At 46.9% G+C, this 15312-nt stretch overlaps 1 protein-coding gene across 7 annotated transcripts in view; it reads left to right on the plus strand.

Annotated features, from left to right (window-relative positions):
* Positions 1-15312, plus strand: part of MTF2 (metal response element binding transcription factor 2) — a 411648-nt gene that overhangs the window by 159202 nt on the left and 237134 nt on the right. The window lies entirely within an intron of this gene.

Here is a 15312-nt window from a genome sequence, read left to right on the forward strand (position 1 = left end):
TCCATCTTGCAGATGGAGGATTCCCCCAATAGGGATAGGATTGTGACCCCCTCCCCTTGGGAGGAGGCACAAAGAGGGTGTACCCTCCCTCAGGGCTAGTCGCCATTGGCTACTAACCTCCCAGACCAAAACACGCCCTTAAATTTAGTATTTAAGGGTTCCCCTGAACCTAAGAATTTAGATTCCTGCAACTTCCCGAAGAAGAAGACTGCTGAGCTGAAAACCCCTGCAGAAGAGGAAAGAAGACACCAACTGCTTTGGCTCCAGTCCTACCGGCCTGTCTCCTGCCTTCTAAAGAAACCTGCTCCAGCGACGCTTTCTCAAGGACCAGCGACCTCTGAATCCTCAGAGGACTGCCCTGCTTCAAGAGGAACAAGAAACTCCCGAGGACAGCGGCCCTGTTCCAAAAAGACTGCAACTTTGTTTCAGAGGAGTAGATTTAAAGACCCCTGCTATCCCCGCAAGAAGCGTGAGACTTGCAACACTGCACCCGGCGACCCCGACTCGACTGGTGGAGAACCAACACCTCAGGGAGGACCCTCCGGCGACTCCGAGACTGTGAGTAACCAAAGTTGTCCCCCCTGAGCCCCCACAGCGACGCCTGCAGAGGGAATCCCCAGGCTCCCCCTGACCGCGACTGCCTGACTCTAAAATCCCGACGGCTGGAAAAGACCCTGCACCCGCAGCCACCAGCACCTAAAGGATCGGAACTTCATTGCAGGAGTGACCCCCAGGAGGCCCTCTCCCTTGCCCAGGTGGTGGCTACCCCGAGGAGCCCCCCCCTTGCCTGCCTGCATCGCTGAAGAGACCCATTGATTTACATTGGAAACCCGACGCTTGTTTCTACACTGCACCCGGCCGCCCCAGTGCCGCTGAGGGTGTACTTTTTGTGTGAGCTTGTGTCCCCCCCCCCCCCCCGTCCCCCCCCCCCCCGGGTGCCCTACAAAACCCCCCTGGTCTGCCCTCCGAAGACGCGGGTACTTACCTGCTGGCAGACTGGAACCGGGGCACCCCCTTCTCTCCATTGAAGCCTATGCGTTTTGGGCACCGCTTTGAACTCTGCACCTGACCGGCCCTGAGCTGCTGGTGTGGTAACTTTGGGGTTGCTCTGAACCCCCAACGGTGGGCTACCTTGGACCCCAATCTTAACCCCGTAGGTGGTTTACTTACCTGCAAAACCTAACAATACTTTACCTCCCCCAGGAACTGTGACAATTGCACTGTGTCCACTTTTAAAACAGCTATTTGTGTTTTATGTGAAATGTATATATGCTACTGTAATTATTCAAAGTTCCTAAAGTACTTACCTGCAATACCTTTCAAATGAGATATTACATGTAGAATTTGAACCTGTGGTTCTTAAAATAAACTAAGAAAATATATTTTTCTATAACAAAACCTATTGGCCTGGAATTGTCTGAGTGTGTGTTCCTCATTTATTGCCTGTGTGTATGTACAACAAATGCTTAACACTACTCCTTTGATAAGCCTACTGCTCGACCACACTACCACAAAATAGAGCATTCGTATTATCTCTTTTTGCCACTATCTTACCTCTAAGGGGAACCCTTGGACTCTGTGCATGCTATTCCTTACTTTGAAATAGCACATACAGAGCCAACTTCCTACATAGTGTTTCTGCATGACTTCAAGCAGGAGTTACTAACCTTTGCCCCCTCCCATGAGTAGGCCTGAGACTGCTTTGCTTCACTACCCTGGAGTACATTGCTTCAATTGGACACTTGGTTCCAAGAAAAAAGAATATTGCAGACTTATTACTCGTGAAGAACTCACTACCTTTGCGACTAATAACCCAATTCTTACAAATGCCATCTAGTGGTTGGGGGTCTAGAAGTGTCACCATGTTTCCCTTTGTTTTTGTTTTCTTTTAGATGTCGACCAGTTGATGGGTAGGGTAATCCCCTTATAATGTCAAACTTAAGCCAGCAGTGACTTAGGGCATGGTAATCATCTTCATTGTTTTCTGGAGTTGTTTGGAAGCAACTTTCACAACTTTGGGTTTGAGATAGTTGAGGAGACTGAAGACTGCTGAAAATGGATGGAAAAAAACAAAAAAGGACTCTCTTTGTCTAATGCAGATATAGACGAAAAGAGAAAACAGGAGAGGATAAAACAAGACAAAAAGAAGAGATTTGTTTTTGTATGGCTTTTGAAAACTTGGGTCTGAGAATGTTCTGTGGCAGGGAGATAAAAGACATCAAACTTTCAGGCTCCTGCTCAGCTCTGAGAGGAAGTTCCTGACCATGCTATCTAGCCTTGTGGATCGGCTTTTTCCAAAGCAATACTATCAAGGTTAGAGAATAAATATACAAACTCTAAGAATAAGTCCTGATACACATTAAGAACAATGAGTCTGCAGATTCCATTGTAGTCTCTACTTTTGAGAAAAGAGTCAGTGCTTCAGCACTCACGCCTCCCCCAGACAAGGAGCATTAGGGAGTTGAGATGGTAGGAAGAAAGATTGGGAGGTCAGCAGCTACAAAGTAGCTCATTGTTATTTTGAGTTCCCTCCTGAACAGAGACGGTCACCAACAATGGGAGGAGATGCAAGTACTGATGCAACATCTCTCAGAACAATACAAAAAAGAGCATACACAGTAATACAAGAGTGAAAGACCAATTCAAAAACCTGCTTCAGATGTGCCAGAAATGCTACTGGCACAGCCTCCAACCAGATGTGCGCGGGCACTACAATACAGCAGCATACCTGGATGTGGGTATGAGGCTTCAAATAAGAAGTCTTAGCCTATATTCGAAATAGGCGTTTCACAAGGGAAAACCTGTTCAGGGCAGCAGTGGGTGTCTAACAGATGAAAGACAATAATATGGCAAAGGCAATGGGAGGGTGGGGGAGGTCTACAGATCATGAGGTGTTTCAAGAGGAGCATTCCTCAGAGAGCGATGGAAAGAGCGTGTTTCCATTCCATTCAACAACAAATGAAGAACATGCAGAGGGTGTGTGTGCAGTTACCTATCACACCACTGCAGTACTGGTGGCAGCAGAGGCACTCTTTTTCGAGGCACTGCAATGGGAAAGGGACAGACCATAAAGTCAGCTGCAGCCAGCAAGTGACTCATAAGGAGGAAGCCACTGGCATCAAACAGCTTTAGGTGACAGACTAGAAAGTTGCAAGTGGCTGCTGAACATCATAAAAGAACAGTGACTACATAGAGCTAGAAATGATACCACCAAATGTTAAGTCAAAGAGAGGAGCTTGGAAAGGAGAGGAACAATGCTAAAAAAGGAAATACAGGGCCTTCTACTGAAGACTATTTTATAGGAAGTACAAAAAGAGGAGCAACACCAGAGTGTACTCTGGCTGCTTCCGCCCCCCAAAACAGAATTTGACATTGAGACACCTCATAGACCTGGGATTCCTGGAGAAATTCATCAGGACACACAAATTCAGGATGAGTGCACTGCAGGAAGGCATTCCTTTGCTACAAGAAGGGGAGTACATGGCGACCAAGACATGGACATCCTTTTTCACATCCCACTGAACAAACACAAAAAATACTTTCATTTGTGGTAAATGTCTCACGCAACCAATTCAAAGTTTTACCCTTTGTAATAGTCCGCACCATGAGTGTTTACAAAATGTCTTGCAGTGGGGGCATCCCATCTGAGAATGCAGAGTATACATATGTACCTCTGCCTAAACGACTGGTTGGTAAAAGTAAAGTTGAAATTCAGGGACAGAATAGATTGCATCTTGTGATGGGAGCAAAACACAGACTGATTTTTGCAGTGAACATGGAGAAAATTTTGCCCCCTTTTCATTTACAAAAAATATATTTCTGGGATCAAGGTTTGACTTGGTCATGGCATCAGTATCCATGATCCAAAAGAGTGCTGGCATTTGACAGCATGTTTTTCTGTAGTTAGGTACTGTCTTGAGCAGTGAGAACAGTTCTAAAATTGCTGGGTATGATGACTTCATGCACCCCTCTAATTCCATTTGCCAGATGCCATATAAAACCCTTTCAAGAATTGCTGCTGAGCCAATGGTAACCATCCACAGACAGCTAGAAGGATCTAGTGGTTTTCAGAGCAAAGGGAGATACAGTGATGGACAGCAGAACATCGTAATCCAAAGATCAGGGGTCAATCAAACCAGTGCAGAGCTGTAAAATGCATAAATGATTGAGCACTGAAAACCACCTTCCTGGCCCTGAAGATCTTACACAAATCTCTCAGATATATTACTACAAACCCAAACAATGTCCTACCTGAACAAACAAGGAGGTACCAAGTTGTATGTGCTATCGAAACTAGCACAGGACGTTTGTCGATTGGCAACCCAAAGGAGGAGTACATTGATGTCAATACACCTTCCTGGATACAAAACCATAGAAGCGGACAGAAATGTATCACACTAGTGGGGACTAGATCATGACGTAGTGCAGGGAGTCTTCGGAAAATTGGAAACTTCACAGGTGGCTGTATTCTATAGACGAATATACCAAATGCCGAGACTTCATGCCAAGGTATCAACTCTATCTGTTTCCAGGGATTACCCTTTTGATAGAATGGTCATGGTAATTTTCCTAGGCTCTCTCCCATATCTCAGTAATGCCATTAGTGATAAATAAGTGCAAACAGACAGTCACATCAGTGAAATTAATACCCCACAGTGGGTCAGACAAATGTGGTCCTTAGACCCTAGTGGAAGCAGTGAAAGGCAGGATAACAGAAATACTAGTATTTAAAATCCGGTTACTACAAGGGGCAGATATGTCACACAGAACCATCCAGTCTCAGCCTAGCTACGTAGCTCCAGGGGACTCAACATTTCGAGGCATTGATGGAAACTATGACACCAGATGCATGCAAATGCTATGCGCCCAAATCAAACTGGTATATTCACTGGTGCAGTGGCTCAAAATGTGACAGGGAATACTACCATAATAAGATACCTGACGCATCTTCTATTCACAAAACTGTAATCTGAACTGAAAGAATCTGTTGGCTACACTTCTCGTCAACAGATTGTTAGAGGCAGTAAGGAGAATTACACCACTAAGGTCAGGCCCCCATCTGTGTGAAATCTTAAGTTGGTATTAACACAGCGAATGAAGGCTTTATCTGAACTGATGCATAGAGCGGTACATACATTCTTGACGGTGAAAACAACATTCATAGTGTAAGAAGTCCAAGAACCATATTTACATAAACACCAGGACTTAGGGACAGTAGTCATGAGGACTAGCCCACAGTTCATTCCGAAGGTAGCATAACACATTCATGTAAATCAGTTTACAACTTCTTACTTTCTTCTTACTACACTTCCCTGCCCCTGTGTGGTCAGCCTCTTGTCTTCTTCCCTCCCCAACCAGTCATGATGCTTCTCTCTTGCTGTTACACAGCATAAAAGAAGTGCCGCGATTGCCCTGAGCGGGTACAAATTACGCTCAGTTAGGGAGTGGGACACTGCGCTTGGTTTTCACCAGGTTGTAAAAGGCAGCCACTTGGAGAGTTTCTAAGTGCGCGTGTCAGTTTGGCCAGTCTCAGAGCCAAACTGACATTTGCACTTTGAAGCACACTACCACTCCACCTCCACTTGTTGCTGTGGAGAAGGCTGTCCCGCTCCACCCTATGAAAGCGGGAAAATAAAGAGATAATAGAATACTGTTATTATCTGTTTATTTTTCTACTTTTGTCAGCGGGCGATGCTCCTCCGCCATAGCGGAGTTGCTGCCCCTGATAATTACTTGGGCTAACCCGAACTATAACTGTTGGATTTCTATGGTTTTGTGTGAGTAAAGTCAGTTACTAACTATACTGTTCCTGTAACCTTTGTTTTTTTAATTGAATTTCTATGTTTTTTCACACACACATATATATTTATATTACAGTAATATTGGTTTGGTGCACTGTGGAGTGTTTTGTTACTTTAGGACTGGAGCAGGGTGGGCACTGGGATTCTCTGAGCTTAACCCATTAAGTACATTGAACACCACATATCTCCTATTATGAGTGGAAGGTCTTAAAGCAAATCGGTCTGTTCCTCATTGAGTTGATAGAGAGCAGTGCCACTCATAAAAGCATTCAATCCAAATCTGGGAAGCCTCCTGCCTCCAAAGCATTTTCTAACCTCTTTGGAGCACTAACGTTTTCCTGCCCATCTCGGTATAAGATTCCAAATTCCTTGATGGCTATTATAGCTATTTATCATTGCTCCCATCATAATACCCATGTCGTCATTGTGTGTGACTGGTACAAGAAGTTAGCCTCATGTCATTTTTATCTAAACTCTCCCTGGCTCATGGCTATTCCATTCTACCCTGCTGCCCTTAATGTGACTTTACCTCTATCGTCTGTGTGAGTGGGAGACATTAGTCATTTGAGATAATTCAGACATCACCAACTTCAACCCTCCCATTGTCAATGCGATAGGCTTGCCCTTGATACACAAATTGAAGGATTCCAAGGTTGACATGAGTTTCATTCCTTCTGTGGAATTCAGTATACCATGTTAAATTAGGCAGTTGGCTGCACTCCACAGTATCCAGGATTACACTCTGTTTAATGTGCCAGCTTAGGACATAAGTTTCTATTGTGAGCATAAAGCTTATTGGAGATCAAGTGGCTAAAACCCTGGCCCAACTTTGAGTTATTTACCAGTCATATTGTGACGATGGCTAGACTAGAATCCAGACTGGTGAATATTCCTTAACATGGAAAATCTGATGCTGCATGGGGTGCATGGATCTCCAGTTATCGACGATACCATACAATATTGTATCTCTTCAAGTGTGTATTAAGTGAAGGGGTTAGCCCTGTATTCATAAGAAGCAGTTCATATTAAATCAGTTACTAGAGTAGGCTCCTTTGGCTTGGGGGGTGGAATTTAATAAAAGTAAGCTTATTAGTAAGTGTATTCTCGATGTGTTACTTTGTATGAGAGCACTTACACGCACTCTGAAGGAACCCATTCCATTTATTTATGAAGTACTTCTTTAACCCCTGGGTTTGCAGTAATTTGGGTGAAGACCTGTTCATCGCGGCATCATGAGTAACATTCATATCAATAGACACGTAATGTGCATTGTTTAGCTTTACCAGTTTTTGGATGAAAAAGTAAGTTATGAAGCATATTTCTGTCTCCACCTGTAAGCACTTAGTTCCCCACACTATACTGCCTTACCTGAATGCTTATGTAGTACTCAAAAGAACTTTAGATACTCCTTTGTGTACTGCCCTCCCAAGCTCGGCTAATAATATGAGTTTCCTCGTGACATACATTTGTATACTGTGGGACAGTCATTTGGCTGTTGATGCATAGTAAGAAAACTTGATTTGTCGCTCGATAGAGGTGTAGTGTATGTTCCAAGTTTTTCTTAGGATGTACAGCTTCCATTCAAACTTAACGTTTTCTGATGGATACAACTACCTGTGGATTCCTCACCTCATGAATACTCCCATGGCGCCAGCATTCTACGGAAATCTTCTTACTAGTCTCTGCACGTCGACGAGGACGTCACTGTCTCGCACGCGACGCCGTCTGACGTCATACAGGCAATAAGAGGTCCTCGACGACGTGCGGACGTCAGTTCCCTTTTTTCCGTGCATTCGAAACGGTTATCTTCGAGGGAGCAACTGTTACTCTTGCGGTTACAGTGTATATCTTGCTGCGTACTCTTTCTCTGTGGAAATAATGTCGCAGAGAAAGTCTGGATTTAAGCCTTGTCGTGAGTGTGGAGGCAAGATGTCGGTGACGGATCCTCATTCCGATTGCCTTTGGTGTTTGAGCTCCGACCACGACGTCTCGACTTGTGATTCATGTCAGCACATGAATCCGAAGGCCCTTAAAGAACGTGAGGCGAAGCTGTTTATGGCCAAGTCAAAGGAGAAGCATCACAAGAAGTCTTCTCCAAAACATCGGCGTCATCGAGACTCCCGGCGCCGTAGAGAATCTCGGCGTCATTCAAGGGAGGCTCGTTCCAGGTCTCCGGATCGGCGCCGAAAGACATGGGAGGTCAGCCCCACGGTGACGCCGCATCCTTCGATGCCGTTGCCCTCTCCGGCGTCACCAACTTCGCCTGGACAGGCGTCGGTGATTGAGGTATTGGAGCCTCAAGTGTTTTCTCCGGCGCAGACGCCGAGGCCGGAGTCGGGGTCGCCTCCGAGACAGGCACCCCAGTATCCGGCTTTTCCCACCCCTGGAGCCGATAGTTCCGCATTCTTGAATGCGATGTATGCCATCTTCCAACAGATGGCTCCAGGGGGTGCTCCGGCTGGGCCTTTGGCCTTTTCTTTGGGTGATCCTGCGCCTCTTCGGCCGGCACCCTTTATGCCCTTTCTCCCGTTTGGGAACGTGGGCTCGGCGCCAGTGTCGGCGCCGGTGGCCGCTCCGGTGGCTTCGGAGGGATTGGCCCCAGGGATTTCCATCCCGTCGACGTCGAGATTTCGGCCTGTGACTCCGGTGGGTCCATCTGTTTCGGCTGCTCTTCAGTCGGCGCCGAAGTTACCCGTGGCGCCGGATGCGGCGTCGGTGGCTTCGGAAGATCGGCGCCGATCTCCGACTTCGGCGGAGGCATTGTCGACTCCGCGGATTGAGCAACGACTGCATTCAAGGAGGCGTGCTCTCCGGGTACTAGAAGAGCAGGAGTACCAACGAGCCCTAGAGGAAGGAGAGCTAGAGGACTCGGGTGATGGGCTGCGTGGACTGGAGTCGGCCAGTGGGCTGGACACTTCCCCTGAGTGGGACCTTTCGTCCCCGGGGGAATATACTGAGGAAGCTGCTTCCTTTCATACAGTGGTACGGAAGGCAGCTAGTTTTTTGGACCTGCCTTTGCCGGTGGTGGAGGCAAAACAAAACCTTTTGACGGAGGTGTTGCATCCGGCCTCAGCCGCGGCGGAGCCTCTGTTACCTTTTAATGACGCTCTGCTGGATCCGGTTTTAGAGGTGTGGAAGAGGCCGGCATCTTCCCCAGCAGTTCACAGAGCCGTGGCCAGGAGGTATCGGACGGCTCCAACTGATCCTGGTTTCCTATCTAGGCACCCTACGCCGGAGAGCTTGGAAGTGCAGGCCTCCTGTTCGTCCAAGTCAGCGCCTGGTTCTTTCCCGACGGTGCCTGGGGACAGAGACTCAAAAAAGCTAGAGGCGCAGTCGAAGAAGATTTTTTCGTCCTGCAGTCTGGCGTTAAAGGCCACTAATGCGACCTGTATCCTGGGATAGGTATATTCATGCTCTGATGGATGACATCTCCTCTTCGTTTACAGAGCTTCCCCAGCGTCTTTTGGATCTTGTCTCTGATGCCCAGGCTGCTGCGACCCAAATTATCCAGACGGGACTGGATACCACCGACTCGGTAGCCAGAGCAATGGGCACAACTGTGGTGGAAAGGAGACAGGCCTGGCTCCGTAACTCGGGCTTTTCGGCAGATGTACAGTCCACATTGTTGGATCTCCCGTTTGATGGGGACAAACTGTTTGGAGCTAAGGCTGATTCGGCCTTGGAACGTTTTAAGGAGAGCAGGGCCACGGCTAAGTCGTTGGGACTCCAAGCTCCTTCTTCCACGGCCTCTTCCAGATTCTTCAGGAGGTTTCGTGGATTTGGGCGTGGCTCTTCCTCCTCTTCCTTTCGGGGAAGATATCAGCAACCTGCCTCTTCCCACCCCTATAGATCTTTTAGGGGGAGGGGTAGGGTCCGCACCAGGGGAGCCTCTCAGCAGCACTCTGCCTCTTCCTCATCCTCTGGCGGGGTGCAGCAGGGGAAGCAGCCTTAGGCTTCCACCATTTCCCACTCACTCCTCTCCTGTAGGGGGAAGATTACAGCATTTTCTCACCAAATGGGAGACTGTTACGTCGGACACTTGGGTTCTCAGTGTTGTGGGAAAAGGCTACACCCTTCCCTTTCGGGAGTTTCCGCCCCTCATCCCGCCCCGCCCTTCGTATTGTTCACAAGAACACCTCCTGTTGCTAGAACAGGAGGTAGAAGTCCTCCTTTTAAAGGGCGCGGTGGAGTTGGTCCCGGAGCAGGAAAGGGGTCAAGGAGTTTACTCAAGGTATTTCCTGATTCCCAAGAAGGATGGTCGTTTGAGACCAATTCTGGACCTGAGGATCTTGAATTGGTTCCTCAAGCAGGAGAAGTTCAAGATGCTGACCCTAGCACAGGTGCTTTTGGCGTTGAACATGGAAGACTGGATGGTGTCTGTCGACTTGCAGGATGCTTACTTTCATATCCCGATACTCAAGTCACACAGGAAGTATCTCCGGTTTGTGGTGGGATCGCAACACTACCAGTTTGCGGTCCTTCCGTTTGGTCTTACTTCAGCACCTCGAGTCTTCACGAAGGTGATGTCGGTGGTTGCGGCAGAGCTCAGAAGGAAGGGGATAGCAGTATTCCCTTACTTGGACGATTGGTTGATCAAAGCCAAGTCCCCGGAGCTTGTGTTGCGTCATCTGCAGTCAACAACCCAGTTGTTGTTCGACCTGGGCTTTTCGGTGAACGAGCCCAAATCTCACCTGGAGCCCTCTCAGCGCCTCCTGTTCATAGGGGCAGTACTGGATACAACATTGGGTCGGGCCTTTCCTCCGCCTCAGCGGATTCAAGATATTCAGGATTTGGTTCCAATGTTTCGAAATGGAGCGGTAGTTCCAGTCCTCAAGGTCCTTCGTCTGCTCGGTCTTTTTGCCTCCTGCATTCTGTTGGTCACGCATGCTCGCTGGCACATGAGGGCTCTTCAGTGGTGCCTCCGAAGGCAGTGGTCTCAACACAGAGGGGATCTAGAGGGTACTGTCAAGATCTCCAGAGATGCTGCTGTGGATTTGAAGTGGTGGATTGCAAGCAACAATCTTTCACAAGGAAAGCCGTTCCAGCAGTCGCCACCAGTGGCCACAGTCATAACGGATGCTTCCACTCTAGGGTGGGGAGCTCATCTGGGGGATCTGGAGATCAAAGGTCTTTGGTCTCCAGAGGAACAGATTTTTCACATCAATCTGTTAGAGTTACGGGCTGTACGTCTGGCTCTCAAGGCCTTCCTCCCTTCCCTTCGTGGTCAGTCGGTACAGGTCCTAACGGACAATACTACCACGATGTGGTACATAAACAAGCAGGGAGGAGTGGGGTCGTACCTTCTCTGCAGAGAAGCTCTTCGACTATGGTCCTGGGCAAAGGACCATCGGATTTGCTTGATAGCAAACCATCTGGCCGGAGTCTTGAACGTGCGTGCGGACAGTCTCAGTCGCCACTTCTCGGCAGACCACGAGTGGCGTCTCCATCCAGATCAAGTCCGTTTAATCTTCCAGAAGTGGGGGTTTCCTCGGGTAGATCTGTTCGCCACTCGAGAGAGCGCGCATTGTCCGTTGTTCTGCAGCCTTCAGTATCCGATGCAGGAAGCGTTGGGGGACGCGTTTCAAATGACCTGGTGCGGCCAGTTGCTTTACGCGTTTCCTCCCATACCCTTGATTCCTCGAGTATTGAGGAAGATTCGCCAAGACCGGGCTCTAGTAATCTTAATAGCTCCGGATTGGCCAAGGAGGGTGTGGTACTCCGACCTTCTCCAACTCTCAACGTGCCCGCCGCTCCGTCTCCCTTTCAGGGCAGACCTCCTCTCACAGTCGCAGGGGCAGGTTCTACACCCCAACCTCCAGAGTCTGCACCTACATGCCTGGAGATTGAACGGGGCAACCTGAGTTCCTATATGAGTTGTTATATTAGCGGCCAGGCGACACTCCACTAAATCTATCTACGCTAATAGGTGGTCTAAATTTGTTGCGTGGTGTGGAGAGAGGCAGATTGATCCTTTACATGCTCATCTATCGGACGTTTTGTCTTTTGCTCTATCTCTGGCGCAGAAAGGTCTGCAGTGGCTACCATTAAAGGTTATTTATCGGCCTTGTCAGCCTTCATATGTCTTCCAGACCAACCATCTTTATTTAAATCCCCTATTGTTATCAGATTCTTGAAAGGTCTTCTAAATCAATATCCTCCAAAGCCATTCGTTATGCCGCAATGGGATTTGTCCTTAGTCCTGACTTTCCTTATGGGGTCCCCTTTTGAACCTATGCATTCTTGCCCCTTGAGGTATTTGGTTTTAAAAACAGTCTTCCTGATAGCTATAACATCAGCAAGGAGAGTGAGTGAGTTGCAGGCCTTATCAGTAAAACCCCCTTATACAACTTTTTATGGGGATAAGGTGGTGTTGAGGACCAAGGCTGCTTTCCTCCCGAAGGTTGTTTCACCCTTCCATTTGGCTCAGGCAATTACTTTGTCCACGTTCTATCCTCCGCCTCATCCTTCCAAAGAGGAAGAAAGACTGCACCGTCTGGACCCAAAGAGAGCGTTGAGCTTCTTTATCGATAGAACAAAGGATTTCAGGCTGGAGGATCAGCTGTTTATTGGATACGTGGGCAAGAGGAGAGGAAAGGCAGTCCACAAGAGAACACTATCCAGGTGGGTTGTTCTTTGCATTAAAATATGTTACTCTTTGGCAAAGAAGGATCCTCCTGAGGGCATTAGAGCTCATTCCACCAGAGCTAAGTCGGCCACTTCGGCCTTAGCCAGAGGTGTTCCTGTGGTCGACATCTGCAAGGCCGCAACTTGGTCGTCCCTTCACACTTTTGCAAAACATTACTGTTTAGATTCTGAGGTTAGAACGGACGGCCATTTTGCACGGTCAGTGCTGCAGGATTTCTTGGTTTGACCATTTAGGCACCCACCGCCGGGCGTGGTACTGCTTTGGGACTCTATTCATGAGGTGAGGAATCCACAGGTAGTTGTATCCATCAGAAGAACGAGTTACTTACCTTCGGTAACGACTTTTCTGGTGGATACATTAGCTACCTGTGGATTCCTCACGGTCCCACCCGCCTCCCCGTTGCCTTTATGGTCTTGCCAAGTAATCCTTGAGTGTGCTCCTCTTGGTCTTTGAGGGTGCAATAGATGTATATATATAATATATTTATATATATATATAGGTATATGTGTATATATCTTTATGTATATACTTGGTGTGTGTATATATTTTAAAAGAGAGCGTTTTATATATATATATATATATATATATATATATATATATATATATATGTACATATATATATATGTACATAAAAAGATTTACAGTTATTCATACAATGTGGTGTATTTTTACAATATAATGGATGTTGCTTTGTTCTTTCATTGCATTGCCTGGTTGTTCTCATGCACGTAAAAAATGATTGGTACTGACGTCCGCACGTCGTCGAGGACCTCTTATTGCCTGTATGACGTCAGACGGCGTCGCGTGCGAGACAGTGACGTCCTCGTCGACGTGCAGAGACTAGTAAGAAGATTTCCGTAGAATGCTGGCGCCATGGGAGTATTCATGAGGTGAGGAATCCACAGGTAGCTAATGTATCCACCAGAAAAGTCGTTACCGAAGGTAAGTAACTCGTTCATTTCACCCAATAACTGGAGGTATTGCTTTCCCATCATGAAGAGGTAAGGTCATCCAGTCCACTCCTTAGTCTCCCATGTAGTTGATTTTCTTTGATAAAAAGACAAGCAGGTGTCCACTTGTCAATGCACAGTTGCTGTAACCAAACAGTGTCAAGCTTTCCCTGGTGATGAACTTAGTGACATGTGCCCTGTGCTCTTCAGCCAACAATGAAAAAATATAAAACAACTTTCCAGGTACAAATTCTCTCTCATGGATGAGTCGATGTAACACACTGTAAAGAATGCAGAGAAACACCTCACTATTGTATTTGAGGGAAGTTTCCTCACCTACTAGGGTAAACCATACAGTGTTGGACCTCTCCATTACCTGAAATTTGTGTGTCAGGCTGAAAAGGTACAGATCACTTATAAAGCACTACAGGAAAGAGAACTTGTGCTATTGTTGGAGGGATCCGGTACATACTGTCTCGAGCACTGACCGATCATAACACTGTTTTATGTTCTGTTGATTGCCATAACTCCTCTGCAATTAGCTTGCCCCATTACTCTAATCTGTTGCTAATTTCTCTGAGACTGTGTTTGCTTATTAGTGATCTTGTCCTCCGTTATGCTATTATTGCTTTGTGTGCTGAATCTGTGCCCACCCATCTTTGCTGTGCGCACAGTTAAAAATTACATTAAAAACACCCTACCTCTAAAACAATTTTAATTCAATACTAAACCATGTATTTAAATGACAAGCCTTTCTCATCCTCACTTCCTCAGGTGGGTTCAGTTGAGGAGTAGATTTAGCAAGATGTTTTGAAACTGGATAGGAAACACTTTGAAACAGTATCCCTTTCTTCATGCTTAGAATGCAGAATGTAGTGGCCCATGGTGATGCATCTGCCTAAGGTTGATGTGCAGGACCTTTGTGTCCCTTCAACTACAACACAGTTGGCTGTTGGGCACCAATGCGTTGCCACAAATGGGAAGACAAGCATTTCTTTATTTCTTCTTCTGGAAATCCACCAACTAGTAATTTCTCTTAGATCCCCTTTTCACATCCACAGTAAGCACTTTTAAGTGTGTCTCTTTTTCATACAACCTGCCACATATATGTGTACAGCTGGGGAGGTGCGTATGGTCAAAGAGGACCATGCAAGACGATTTATTTCAAATTCTGTTTTGCAGTAAATCATTAGTGCAGGTTTTGCAGCTCTAAATAGGGTATATATCATTTTCCTGCACATGTTCCAAGATACTTCCTGACAGGAGTAGGTCATGAGTAGCTGATGGAAGCCTGCATCTTAGGCCACACCCTTATCATAAGTGATTGTGCTGCAGCACTGTCCTGTCAGTGGTGTTGAATACCTAAAGCTGTACACCAAACATATTGTTTGGGAGTCTAGGACAATTAGTTTAAGTTTATCTTGTCCTTAGGACACGTAGACACAACCCCCTGCAGCACAAACCCTTTGGGTGCTAGTTCACAGTATCACATTATGGCTGTGAAAGAGCATTGGCGACAGTGAATATAAGATTTGTACCCATATATTCATGGTGTTCGAACTTGTATTTTTGATGCATGCAACTCCCTGTGGATTCCTCACCTTCTGAATTCTCCCATTGCACCAGCATTAGACAGATTTTTTTTTTTCTAGCTCTCCACTTCGAAGAGGGCGTCATAATAGCATGGCTCCGCACGTGACTCCATCTGACGTCATTGGAGCCATAAGAAGTCCTCGCCGGCGTGCCGGCGTCGGTTCCCTTTTTTCCGCACCTTCGACGCGAACGGTTTTCTACCTCTGTTGTTTCTGAACTATTTTGAGGGAATTTATTACAACGCTACTATGTCTCCGCCGAGGAAACCCGACTTCAAACTTTGTAGCGGGGGTCCACGTCAGTGACTGATACGCTTGAGAAC

Source organism: Pleurodeles waltl, chromosome 4_2 (assembly GCF_031143425.1).
Source record: "Pleurodeles waltl isolate 20211129_DDA chromosome 4_2, aPleWal1.hap1.20221129, whole genome shotgun sequence".
NCBI lineage: Eukaryota > Metazoa > Chordata > Amphibia > Caudata > Salamandridae > Pleurodeles > Pleurodeles waltl.